Raw genomic sequence first — 12,693 nt, forward strand, 5'->3', positions numbered from 1 at the left:
AGTTTACAAAAATCATTACTGCAAGTACAGGACAGAAATTCAGGACAGACAATTCTAGATTCTGTGAACATTCTTTCCTCTCTCGTTCCTCCAAAGATGTAAATTCCCATCCCATACACTCTTCCCCCTCCCTGTCCTGAAATTCAAACACATCGCACGTCTGAAGGCAGCTGGTCCTCCGCTCCCAATTATCATTTCCAACTCTGACTGGATTCAGTTCTACACTCACTGGTTCCCCTCCCTCTCCTCCCCTGAAGGTGCTGACTCTGGCTGGATTCAGTTAACAGAAGTACATAAGAAATAGAAGCAAGGGTAGGCCATTTGAGGCCTCGGGCCTGCTCGCCCATTCAATAAGATCATGGCTGATCTGATCATGGGCTCAGCTCCAGTTCCGTGTGATAGAGAATACAAGCAAGCTGCAAAGTTGGGAGAAAACACAGACAGCAGTTAGATTGCGTACGTGTGAAATGGCATGATGCATTAAGCCATCAATCACACTTTACATCTCAGGACTTTGGGCTGAGAGCTAACCATGGGTTAACAACTCATACTGTTGAGTCAATTGAGCCAACAGTATCAAAGGGGGCGAGTTGATTGTTGTATGCTGATCCGGTATAAATTCAGCCATTTTAGACATGTGCTCCAGTGTAACAAAGAACTGGAAATCTGCCAAGAAGCTGCTGCTGCTGAAATAAAGTTACTTTAATCTACTACTGGATTTCAAATCTCATTGAAAATTAAGAGATCTAACAATTTTTGGCATCACGAACAGGATCACTGAGGGAAGAAACTGAATTTTGGACATCGGACCTACATCGGTATACTGAGGTAAGGACTCCTCTTTATAAAAGTCCTCAGTCAATTGTCTAAATTCACCCCCCCCTCTGCGCGATTCCGAAAGCCTCCGGTTTGCGAACCGTCCAGTTGGTAGTCGGCTCGAGGTCCCATATAGATGTCTAACTTCGGCGGTGTGTTAGTTAATTAATTACCGACCCACTGACCCGGCTGGAAAGCCAACGACTCGAGACCCCAGTAAAGAAATCAGTACTATGGCAGCAGAAGATAAGGGCAAAGAATTGCCTACAACTGTTAAAGGCGGGCGGGCACCACCTGAGGTTTCGATAGACGAAATCCTCCAACAGTTGAAAGAATACATAGAGCAACAATTTGATTTATCTAAAACCCGTATCAAGATTGAACAAAAGTATGGTACCTCCAAAGGACAATGGTCCTTGGACGAGATCAAAAGGGTCTGGGGAAAAATGACCCGTATGAAAAATAAAGAACAAACCAGGTGGTCCCTAGCCTTATGTGACAGATCCAACAGCGGAATGAAATCATGACGCGGTCCCGACATGATAGGGACCTGACCAGTAAAAAGGACCAATTGCAAGCGGTTTGTGAACAACTAAGACAGAAAAAACTTGAACTTGAAAAGTTGAAAGCGGAAGTTAAAGATCTTAAAGGTGAAATTAAAGAATGGAAAAAATCATTAGGTCAAGAGACAGTAATAGGAGAAGGAAAATGTATTAGCCAATTCCCAGGGTACCCATGTTTGGATAAATTGAAAGCGCAAACGGGAAGACACGACCAACGAATATACGGATTCTGAGTCCTCCGATGATACAAGGTCGGAGGATGAAGAATTAGGGCTGCGTTTTCCCCTGTTTAAAACTAAACGAGTTGTAGTCAAATCAGAAGAGACTGCGGCTGAGGACGGAAACAAAAGAACGAAGAAAAGGGTGTATGCAGAATACTTAGTTCATGATCCGGCAGACCCAGAGAAAATTGATAAATGGTCCAAGGAGTTGCCCAATCCAAAGAAAGGGGGAGTGAAAACGTGGAAACCATTGGACCGCCTAAGAAATATATATCAACTTCATCCCTGGGACGGAGTGCAAATTTTGACCATAATGGTGCCAGAAACACAAGGAAGAAAATTGCACGCCAAGGTAGAAGACGGTTTTTGGCAGGACGAGCAAAAATTAAATGCAGGGTGGGATGCGATTAAACATTGCTGGACTGCAGGTTTGCAGCCAAAGACGGACTGGGGAAAAATTGCAACCTGCCAACAGAAAGGAACAGAGGAGGTCCTGGAGTCTGACGAGTGGTTTAGATGCACGTGGCTAGAACATTTGAGTATGAATCATGCGGATGAGGAAATGGATGAACAAATGTTTGGACCCCTGAAAGCAACTTTCGTGGCAGGTCTAAAGCCAGAACTGTCCAAAATGCTTAAGGTGGTGATACCGGACAGCAGTTAGATTGCGTACATGTGAAATGGCACGATGCATTAAGCCATCAATCACACTTTACATCTCAGGACTTTGGGCTGAGAGCCAACCATGGGTTAACAACTCATACTATTGAGTCAATTGAGCCAACAGTATCAAAGGGGGCGAGTTGATTGTTGTATGCTGATCCGGTATAAATTCAGCCATTTTAGACATGTGCTCCAGTATAACATAGAACTGGAATTCTGCCAAGAAGCTGCTGCTGCTGCTCAAATAAAGTTAATTTAACCTACTACCGGATTTCAAATTTCATTGAAAATTAAGAAATCTAACAGTCCTGCATAATATAAACAGAGACAAGGTGCAGAGTAATATAAACAGAGATAGGTCCAGCGTAATATAAACAGAGATAGGGTCTGGTGCAATATAAACAGAGGCAGAGTCCAGTGTAATATAAACAGGGACAGAGTCTAGAGTAATATAAACAAAGACAGCATCTAGTGATATATAAACAGGTACAGGACAAGTTTAATATAGAGAGAGAGAGAGACAGGGTCTAGTGTAATATAAAGAGGCTGGATCCAGTGTAAAATAAACAGAGACAGAGTTGAGTGTAATATAAACAGGGACAGGTTCCAGTGTAATAGTAACAGAGACAGGATCAAGTGTAATAGTAACAGAGACAGGGTCTAGTGTAATATAAACAGAGACAGGGTCTAGTGCAATATAAACAGAGACAGAGTCGAGTGTAATATAAACAGAGACAGGGTCTAGTGTAATATAAACAGAGACAGGGTCTAGTGCAATATAAACAGGTGTGAATGTTTAAAAATGTAAAGAGACATTGAAGTTGAGAACGTGGGAATTGTATAGGGACAGTATAAGCTAACAAAGAATTCATGGAGGAATAGCCATGACATCTCAGACTCGAGACTGCGAAATGTTACAACACTAACACGTTGAAACAAAACCCACAGCTTGCAGAAAAACCTCAAGGTCTTATTAAATCATGTTATTAACCTGAAACATTAACAGAAGGTCTTTGTTTAAAATCAGACCATACTTAGGTCAGCTTATGAGTGGACAAAGGGATAGAGGGATCAACAGAGATAGGCTGAACTAGGATGTCACTCTAGCCCTATCTTGTTATCTTTTGCCGAAAATGTATAACCATCGTCCCTTTACAATGTAACGTCACTTTGTCCGTAGGAAGTGGGTGTGTTCGAACAGACTTGCATTCCTTCTGTCTGATAAGGTCCCCGATCGGGATTTGCTTTTTAAATAAAAGCTTGCTTTGTTTAAAGCACAAACGGTATTTGTTTCAGTAATTTTGCTGAACCAGATTGAGAGAAAAGAATCTACATTTACATTTGGTGTCAGAAGTGGGATCTCAACGGACGACTGCCGAAAACTTGCGAATTAAGAGCCAGACTAGCCTTGGACGAGACGAGGGGAAAGTGGCCATTGGAGTGAGTATGATTTCAATACTGCTCCTGTTTCCCCCGGTTTCAAAAGTCTGAGGAAAGTTTAGCCACTCGCTGGTTCTCAGGTAGTGTCTGAACGAGATCCAGGACAATCTGGTGAATACCTTTCAAACTTAGAATAGGAATAGAGATAGGGAAATTGCGTGGTGACGCAAACCAAGCGGCGACTTGGAAAGATAGGTTAGAATAGGTAAGTATTGCGCGGTGACGCAAACCAAGCGGTGACTTGGAAAGATAGGTTAGAATTGCGCGGTGACGCAAACCAAGCGGCGACTTGGAAAGATAGGTTAGAAGTAGATCCGTGCAGCGACACGGAAAGTAGGGATAGTTAGAGCTAGATAGGGATAGATGATCAATCATGGATCCAAAAATTAATAGGAAAGAAAAGAGACTCTTGTGAACGTCTGTTTAAATGAGAAATGCTTCTGTAATTTTTACTGTAAAAAAAAAAGCCGGGGAGTTGTGGTTTGTTTTAGCTCCACCTACTTTTTCAAACAGAATGAAAGTTTTTTTAACCCTTCGTAGTATTGTCCTGTATGTGGGAAGTTTAAGAGTGTGAACCTTATTGAATTACGTATATTCGGATGATAAGTTACGGAGCCAGGAAATGCACAAAGGATAGGTTTGTTGAGTAAAAAAAAAGAAAAGAATACATGGTCCCGGTGGTTAAAAAAAAAGGATTTGACATGCTCACATACTTGTCGAAAGAAAACATTCAGAGAAGGCACAGCAAAACAACTGAGATGGATTCAAAAGGATTCAAAAAAAAAATTATATTAAATAACACGACCTTGAGGCTGGAACAATTGAGATAACGAAAAGCAGTCCACAGTCTACGTGCCAGACTTCTCTCTAGTTATAGAAAAGACAAAAAAAAAGTAATGTACTAAATAGGTGCTGAAAGAAAAAAAAAAATGTTGAGATTTTAAATTATGAGAAAAATTCCACTGCAGTCTAAAAAAAAAATCACTCCTGTTGAGTTGGCAGAAAAACTCCATTAAATTAGGGCTTTCATTGACAGAAGGAGGACATATTAAAAACCGTAGACGTCTTAAAGAAAGAGTGCACGCACGAAAAACATACTCAGAGTTCCACTGGGACCTCTGAGAAAGGTATCGATAGACTACTAGTTAAAATGGTTGGCTTTGTGTTGACCGAGGCTGATGACGAAATTGAATTTCAGTAAACAAATGTGTGGTCTCGTTTTAAATCAATTAAAAAAAATATCTTTGGCAAGTACTTGAATAAGAAGTTAAAAAAAATATTGGAGTTTAATCAAATGCTGCCTTTCCTGATGAAAAGATTTTTTTTTCAGATGGTTACGTGAAGTCACGTAATGACATCAGGTCTTCTTACAAACCTGTAAAGGAGTTAACCCTTTCCATTGACAGCCGTTTCATATTGAACATTATCAATTTGGATTTCTTAATAGAAAAAGACTCACCTAACAGAGAAATGGTGCGATAGTCAGAATAAAAATAAAAACAGAACTAGCTTATGTAATAATACTTGCCTGATACAATAAAGAAATAGATACTCAAACAAAACAAATTGAAGAGTTAAAAGGCTAAGATAAATAAGCTGAAAGGGATCCACAAACCCAACTTAACCCTGACCTCCGATTTCACGGAGTGACCTCGACATGCATGGATAAAATGCAGAATCAAGGGACCTGTGGGCCCTGGTAAAGCAAACCCTGAGCCCAACTGAGCATGCCCGATTTCTAACTCACCTAGGACGTGCTACTCATGATGCATTGGTGGTTGCTCACCCTAACGATGTCCAGGATCACCTAAACGCTATCTTTAATGCTCTCACCACGACCCTTCAGAAGCCCATCAGTATGGCCGCAGTATTAGAAACTAAACCCAAACGAGAAGAAACTGCCGATGAATTCATGGAAAGATTTATTGAAATATACGGAAGTCAATCAGGAGATAATGCCTTCAGGGCAGGAGAGGATTCTCCTCAATTCTGCGCTATCCTACTTCAGTGCCTGCCCTATTCGGTTGCTCACGCTATCCGGACAAATAATTGGGCAGATAATAGTAAAGCCCAGATGGAAAGGGCGGTTAAATATTATTGGCAGGAAAAGAAAGGAGAGGGGGGAGGTGCGCCCCCAACCCGGGTCAAGACTGAATACGTGACTAGAAAGGAAGAGCTGCCTCGGGTGGAAGGACCAAAACCTGACCCAAGGGGATACCAGATGGAACCGCAGTATTGCGTGCAGGGTTGGGTGGATAAACGGGGATACGGTTATATTAAACACCCAAATGGCCCAGGCCTTGCTAATTATGGTATCCGCCCTACTGTCCCCGGCCTGGTATGGGAAGAGGTCGGGGCTGGGAAAGACGAGATGGATGCTTTATTTGTGGGCAAGAAGGACATTGGAATAGAAATTGGCCCTCCCGTCAGCATGAAAAAGGAAGAGGAGGGGGGCAAGGGGGGGAAAGGACGGGGATCTTACACTAACTTCTCCCAGAACAACCCCTTTGGCCAACCGTCCCCCGATTCGTATTGACTACACAGGGACCCTTCCTGGATGATGAACCGATGATATTGTTAAAAATTCGGAATGAGTGGCAACCCTTCTTGATAGATACGGGAGCCTTCATGTCTTCTGTACAATCAAAGCTTAAACTCCCCGCCTTCACTGAAACACAGGGATTGTCAGGATTCCTGGGACAAGTCTCTACATTCCCGGTGTCAGAACCGGTTAAAATGGGTTACCAGGAAGAATCGGTGGAACATCGATTTGTTATCACAACCAATCTGGACTGTAACTTGATGGCTAGAGACCTCCTCTGCAAATTCCAGTTGTATTTGGAGTGTGGAGATGATAGGATTATTGTAAAACAGGGAACCCTTAAGCGGCAGTATACCACTAGAACCCCTCAGTGGTGGTCTCTGGGCCTGCCGCAGGCACCCTATCACGTGACCCTAGCATACGATCCCAGTGGAAATGGGAAGACCTCTTCACTCCAGCAATCGATGTCCCCCATGCTCAGAGGCAGAGCAAAACCTCACCTTTGCTTGGGCCAGGCACCAGAGAACAGACCAGTGCAGCACCTGAGGCACAGACCATCCATCACGACTGCGTGGCAATGATCCGACTGGAACGATCTAAAAATACCTTCCCAGCTCCAGTGGCAGGACTCCTGGGAAAGAAGATCAATTTCATAGGTGCCCTTCCAGCGGTTGTGGCAGAATCGCGGGAGAGAAGGATCAAGGCAGTCGACCTTGAGGACAGAGGCAAGATGGCGTTCCTGCTGCAGCGAGGGGCAGCGTGGTTGAAAAAAGAGCACCACCACGCTAAAGATTTCAAAGTTATGGTGCGCCAGGCTACAGACGAGGCTGACCCTACCAGCCGGGATGTGCAAATTGTAAAACATGGCCGAACAGTCCAATTCCACGGGGACCCCGAGAAGGTCTTAATGACTCTGCAGCATCATACTGGCTCTGGCATACCTGACTATGTGGATCCTCATGTGTGGGCAGAGGACCCCTCCCAAGTGGGTTATACTCCCATTGATCCGATTGAGATCCCAGTGCAGGGCAATGTGGACTGGCCCTCTAGCCGACAGAACCCACTGAAATCACAGGCAATCCTGAACTGACCTTTCGGCACTGTACTGCAATTAATCCAGCCTGTTTTCTTACTGAGCCACCCCAAGATGAGGAAGAACCCAGTCATGATTGTTTATCTTTAATTTAAGAGGCCACATCAGTCAGGGGAGATTTTGTTGATGTACCAATTGAAGATCCAGACTGTATTATGTATGTTGACGGAATTAATCCAGAAGGTACACGAATCTCAGGATACGCCATAGTAAACCAGGAGAATCAGGTCTTGGAATCTGCCGCTTTTGAAACTGCCTATTCTGCCCAACAAGCTGAACTATTCGCCCTCACCCGAGCCTGTATCTTAGCCAAAGATCTCAAAGTCAATATCTATACCGACTCTAGGTATGCCTTTGGGGTGGCCCATGATTTCGGACAATTATGGAAAAATAGGGGATTCCTAACCTCACAGGGGAATGAGATATCCCATAAGCAACTAGTATCTGATTTGTTGCAAGCCCTCATGCTCCCCAAGCACATTGCCTTGTTAAATGTACCGCCCACACCACCAGAAAATCCCCGGTTGATATAGGGAACCACTGTGCTGACAAAGAGGCTAAACAGGCCTCTCGTGACCAACAGATGGTAGTGCCCAAAATTATGAGTCAGACTAAAAATCCTGCGAAGGATAAGTTAGCCTCGGAAAAACCAATGCCAACAATCCAAGATGTGAGAAAAGCACAGGAGGACGCTCCTGAAAAAGATAAACTGTTGTGGAAATATTATGGATGTACTTATGACAATGTTTCTAAACTCTGGACCACTCCCGCGGAACAGACTTGCATGTCTGACGAGTTGGCTCTATGGGTTATTGACTGTATGCATTTTGCTACTCATTGTGGAGCAAGAACCACGAGTGATACACTTTTGGCTACTTGGTGGCACCCTAGACTCCAGGCGCTCACCCAGAACATCAGTAGTCGTTGCCTGGTTTGCCAGCAACATAATCCAGGGAAGGGAGTCCCCTGTGATTGGGGTAAAACGCCCCTACCCGAAGGTCCCTTTGAGACATTTCAGTTGGACTACATTGAGTTGCAAAAAGTTCAGTGTTACAAATATGTGTTAGTAATAGATGATGTGTTTAGCAGATGGATTGAAGCCTACCCTACCCTGGACAATAAGGCTCAAACTGTTGTTAAGGTGTTAATGAAGGAAATTGTTCCTAGATATGGTATCTCAGCTCGACTGATGACCACCTATGTTCTTTCTCTGACTCAGGCTCTGCGACTAGCTCACAACCAGGTTCAAGATGCTCACCTCGACCTCCCAGTTTTACCCGAATTGTCCCTCATGGCACCAGGGAAGTATGGATTCGGAAGGGATTAGAGCCACAATGGGAGGGGCCTTTTCAGGTGTTACTCACTACCCCCACTGCAGCCAAGGTTGAGGGGAAAAGTGCTTGGGTTCACCTGCACCACTGCAAGCTCACCACCCTCTAACGAACCTATTTTACTGGTTATTCTAACTCCTGTTTCTGTTCCAGACTTCCTCTTCTCCATAGCTGAACAAGGCCGTTGGCATCCTAAATGGAACGTGGACCAGTTTGAACTTTTACCCGTAGTGATAGACAGCCAGCTACACCGACGGTGACCTGAGAAGAGAGACGGGAAAACTGAACTCTTTTAATCAGCAAAATAATTGGACTATTTATCTGAATCCTGAGCCATAAGATGAAACTGTGTCTGTATGCCACAGTCTCGTAATAGTGTTGATATATGACAGTTTCGGCGCATGGGAGGGGAGACAGAGACGAGAGCTCCATGTAAACACCTTTTTGTACATGTCTTATGTTTATGCGCAAAATGGGAACTTTTCTAGATGCTGGGTGTGTTCACATTCCCTATACTTTTCCCTATATATTCCAAAGGGGGAATTCCTTTGCACCCCGTTCCACTGACCCTAATTGAGACTGTCAGATGGATTCAGAGCCAAACTATGACGAGAGCAGGGGGGGGGGCCAGTACTAATACGAGAGAGGAAAGGCGGGTCAAAAGAGGGATCACAGAGATCAGGAGGAGTATCATACCGTTACCACCTGAACGACCACGGGGAGGTCACCAAGTGGGAGAGTGCTGGAGATCCCATTAGTCAGACATTCCAGGGATGGTACCAACCAACCTACAACCGTGAAAAGGAACCCCCATTCATAGCCCTGACCAATACCTCAGGGATTGGGAGGCCAACCGGGGACATATGTCTAACCCAAAATGACACCAGTAACAAGGGACATATCGTAGGGTACAGCAATTGCCTACACAGTCTCAACCTCACCACAGGTGCACGAGTCACCATCCACTCTCACGATCCGAATCCTTGGTTGCCTAGGCGATGGACAGGGTTCTGCTATCTGGGATATGTGGTGCCATTTGTGCGGCAAGAACGTACCCTGGCGGAAGCACATGCCTCCAGCCGATACAAGCGAGCCATCACCCCCACCGACAAGTTCTTTGGGGTCTTAATGTTCCCAATCGGGATAAGACGTCTCATGGACGAAGTACAGAACCTAGAGACGATATTGGACAATAAGGACCGTAGCATTACAAAACCGAATGGCCCTCAATTACCTGTTAGCTGAGAAAGGGGGAAAGTGTGCCCTGATAGGATCTGAATGTTGCACTTACATTCCTGATAGTTCAGAAAACATAACCAATCTCGCTGATCACATAAGAAGGGAGGTGAAGAAGTTATCCACACCAGCAGAAGGATCTAGCTGGTTTGATTGGCTATCAGATGGATCTTGGAGATCCTATCTAATTGTTGGTTGCCTTAACCTTTGTTGTAAAGTAATGATGGCAAGGTTATCAAACCCTCTTGTGGTCAAAGGCTCCCGAGTTATGATCCAACGAACTAAAGAACTACTCGACACTAACAACAATATGATTCAGGAAATAGAGTGTGAACGGATGAATGCAATACTCCTAGAATGATCCTAAGTGTTATCATGGAATGATAAAAGGGGGGAATGTGAATGTTTAAAAATGTATAGAGACATTGAAGTTGAGAAAGTGGGAATTGTATAGGGACAGTATAAGCTGACAAAGAATTCATGGTGGAATAGCCATGACATCTCAGACTCGAGACTGCGAAATGTTACAACACTAACACATATTGAAACAAAATCCACAGCTTGCAGAAAAACCTCAAGGTCTTATTAAATCATGTTATTAACCTGAAACATTAACAGAAGGTCTTTGTTTAAAATCAGACCATACTTAGGTCAGCTTATGAGTGGACAAAGGGAAAGAGGGATCAACAGAGATAGGCTGAACTAGGATGTCACTCTAGCCCTATCTTGTTATCTTTTGCCGAAAATGTATAACCATCGTTCCTTTACAATGTAACGTCACTTTGTCCGTAGGAAGTGGGTGCGTTCAGACTTGCATTCCTTCTGTCTGATAAGGTGCCCGATCGGGATTTGCTTTTTAAATAAAAGCTTGCTTTGTTTAAAGCACAAACGGTATTCGTTTCAGTAATTTTGCTGAACCAGATTGAGAGAAAAGAATCTACATTTACACAGGGACAGGGTCTAATGCTATATAAACAGGGACAGCGTCTAAATTAATATAAACAGAGACAAGGTTTAATGCTATATAAACAGAGACATTGTCCAGTGTAATATAAACAGAGCCACGGTCCAGTGCTATATAAACAGGAACAGGGTCTAGTGTAATATAAACAGAGAGACAGGGTCCAGTGTAATATAAACATACGACAGGGTCTAGTGTAATATAAACATACGACAGGGTATAGTTTAATGCACAGAGACAGGGTCTAGTGTAATATAAACAGAGACAGGGTCCAGTGTAATATAAACAGAGACAGGTTCCAGAGTAATATAAACAGAGACAGGGTCCAGTGTAATATAAACAGAGACAGGTTCCAGAGTAATATAAACAGAGACAGGGTCCAGAGCAATATAAACAGAGACAGTGTCTGAGGCAATATAAACAGGGACAGGGTCTAGTGTAATTTAAACAGAGACAGGGTCTGGTGCAATATAAACAGAGACAGGGTCCAGTGTAATATAAATAGGGACAGGGTCTCATGTAATATAAACAGACAGGGTCCAGCGTAATACGAACAGAAACAGTGTCTAGTGCAATATAAACGGAGACAGAGTCTAGTGTAATATAAACAGAGTCAGGCTCTAGTGAAATATTATCTGAGGCAGGATCTCGTGTAATATAAACAGGGGCAGGGTCCAGTGTAATAGTAACAAGGTCAGGGTCCAGTGTAATAGTAACAAGGTCAGGGTCCAGTGAAATGTAAAGAGGGACAGTGCTTCATAAACAGAGACAGGGTCGAGTGTACTACCAACAGAGACAGGATCTAGTGTAATATAAACAGGGACAAGGTCCAGTGTAATATAAACAGGGACAGGATCGAGTGTAATATAAAAGAGAGACAGGTTCCAGTGTAATATAAATAGAGTCACGGTCTAGTGTAATATAAACATAGACAGCATCTAGTGCTATATAAACAGGGAAAGGGCGAGTGTAATTTAAATAGATACAAGGTCTAGTGCAATATAAACAGAGACAGGGTCTATTGTAATATAAAGAGAGTCAGGCTCTCGCGTAATATAAACAGGGACAGGGTCCAGTGCAATCTAAACAGAGACAGGGTCGACAGCTATGTAAACAGAGGCAGGGTCTAGTGTAATATAAAGAGAGACAGGGTCCAGCATAATATGAACAGAAACAGGATCTGGTGCAATAGGAACAGAGACAGGGTCCAGTGTACTATAAACAGAGACAGGTTCCAGAGTAATATAAACAGAGACAGGGTCCAGAGTAATATAAACAGAGACATTGTCTGAGGCAATATAAACAGGGACAGGGTCTAGTGTAATTTAAACAGAGACAGGGTCTGGTGCAATATAAACAGAGACAGGGTCCAGTGTAATATAAATAGGGACAGGGTCTCGTGTAATATAAACAGACAGGGTCCAGCGTAATACGAACAGAAACAGTGTCTAGTGCAATATAAACGGAGACAGAGTCTAGTGTAATATAAACAGAGTCAGGCTCTAGTGAAATATTATCTGAGGCAGGATCTCGTGTAATATAAACAGGGGCAGGGTCCAGTGTAATAGTAACAAGGTCAGGGTCCAGTGTAATAGTAACAAGGTCAGGGTCCAGTGAAATGTAAAGAGGGACAGTGCTTCATAAACAGAGACAGGGTCGAGTGTACTACCAACAGAGACAGGATCTAGTGTAATATAAACAGGGACAAGGTCCAGTGTAATATAAACAGGGACAGGATCGAGTGTAATATAAAAGAGAGACAGGTTCCAGTGTAATATAAATAGAGTCACGGTCTAGTGTAATATAAACATAGACAGCATCTAGTGC

The 12,693-nt window shown here is 43.4% G+C and overlaps 1 pseudogene; it reads right to left on the reverse strand.

The window, feature by feature from the left end:
* LOC139230247 (zinc finger protein 585A-like) overlaps window positions 1–12,693 on the reverse strand; it is a 262,521-nt pseudogene that overhangs the window by 46,820 nt on the left and 203,008 nt on the right.

The sequence above is a fragment of the Pristiophorus japonicus genome, chromosome 19, assembly GCF_044704955.1.
Source record: "Pristiophorus japonicus isolate sPriJap1 chromosome 19, sPriJap1.hap1, whole genome shotgun sequence".
NCBI classification, from domain to species: domain Eukaryota; kingdom Metazoa; phylum Chordata; class Chondrichthyes; family Pristiophoridae; genus Pristiophorus; species Pristiophorus japonicus.